Consider the following 1,754-nt stretch of genomic DNA (forward strand, 5'->3'; position numbering starts at 1 on the left):
CTTTATCAGTGCTGGGAGTGCCCAATGTAACTGCCAGCTTGATTGAATGATGTAGGTCAGACTCCCTGCCATCCTGCCTCTTCTGTAGTGATACATGGCTACTACATCTTGTGCAGCTGCTAGTACTATGCTCAGGTAGGAAAAACTGCATCACAAGTGAAAATTAGGCTTTCTAAAACTCCATTTGGAAAACAGAGCTGGGTATCTTCCTCCTAGACAAAGGCAAATGGAGGGAAAGGAGCCTTGCTGTCAGCTGTGGGGCTTGCTTGTACTTTTTAAAAAGGAACAAGATGACCACTGGGCTGATCTCTATCATTTGGCTCCTTTCAGCTTTAGCAGAGAATCTGATCTAGTTTCCGTATAAAAGCACCTTCCACAACACTTTTCTATCTCTGCTACTCGAAAATGGATGAGACTGTGCTAAAACTTATCCATGTTTCATGAATACCATGGTGAGATGCAAAGTCAAGGGATGCATAGAAGTGTTCAGCATGTTGCTAGCCTCATAGAAGGGTGCTGTTTATTTTTAATCTATAAACATGATGGTAGTCTTAAGTAGAGTTTAGGTTATGGTGTGTATGGGCTGGTTTGGATAGGGATAATCTTGTCTCAGGCAGGGGGTTGGACTAGATGACCTCTGGAGGTCCCTTCCAGCCCTATTACTCTATGCTTACTTCAGTGAAATATTATTTCCCAAGAAACCTCAGGACTTTAAAGAGGTTCACCCTGAACAGGGGTAACAAATTCACCTTTCCTTATGAGTCAGATCCAGATCACTGTTTTTTCACAGACTAGATATGGTGGTGGCAGTGGGGTGAGCAGTAGTGGAATGGGCTGCAGTGTTTAACACAGCTATTGCTTGATTTAAGCTGCCAACATGCACCCCAGTGGGGCTCCATGCCTCAGATTTCAGCAGCAGGCCTCACCCCTGCTTGCCCTGGTCCCTTTACAAGACCCCAAAACCATATTTTTGACACCCCGATCTAGAACAATGACTGTGGAAGGCTTAAATATGTACATTTCTTATACATATAGACACTACATTTGAAATTACATGGATGGGAAAAATTAGCCTTATAAAAGGACTGGGGCTGCAACCTTAGTTATGGAAGGGACTTCATGCACCTGTGTCATGCGTATGTGGGTAGTGACAGAACTCAGAAGGAAGAGGATGGGAGAACAGGCTTGCGACAGGCGTGAATCACACTGCTGTGTGCACCAGAGGACATTATTCAGCTTACAGCTGTATGCCAACAGTTACAGAGTTGAAAGGGGCCAGGGGCTTCCCACACTCCTGGCCAGCTCTTACCTTCCAGGACCTGACAATTAATCCAGGGCAGCTTTCTTCTCCAAGAAAAAGACATTAAATGGCCCCAGTTCAATTTTCAGCTACAACTTATCCCCTAGCTCAGATGCTACAGCAAGGAGTGTTGTATAAGGACCTATGTGGGAGACCTGTTAGAGGTGCTGTGTGCTGGGGACATCTTGGGGCAGCGATGAGGCAAAGAAACATTCTGTTTATCCCCCCATGAAACATTTCACCTCCTCTCTACCCTGGGGCCATCTCGGACATCTTCAGGCCCCAGCAGCCATTGTCCTGGGGGCAGGAGTTAGTCACAGAGGGGTGGGGCTGGAAGGGACCTCCAGAGGTCGGCTAGTCCAGCGGTTTTCAACATTTTTTTGTGTCAGGACCCATTTCTAAACATTGATGGCCAGTCCTGACCCAGTGCCCCCCACTCCTGACCCCTTGCCCC

Source organism: Gavialis gangeticus, unplaced genomic scaffold (genome assembly GCF_001723915.1).
Source record: "Gavialis gangeticus isolate Ggan-Ray unplaced genomic scaffold, GavGan_comp1, whole genome shotgun sequence".
Lineage (NCBI taxonomy): Eukaryota > Metazoa > Chordata > Crocodylia > Gavialidae > Gavialis > Gavialis gangeticus.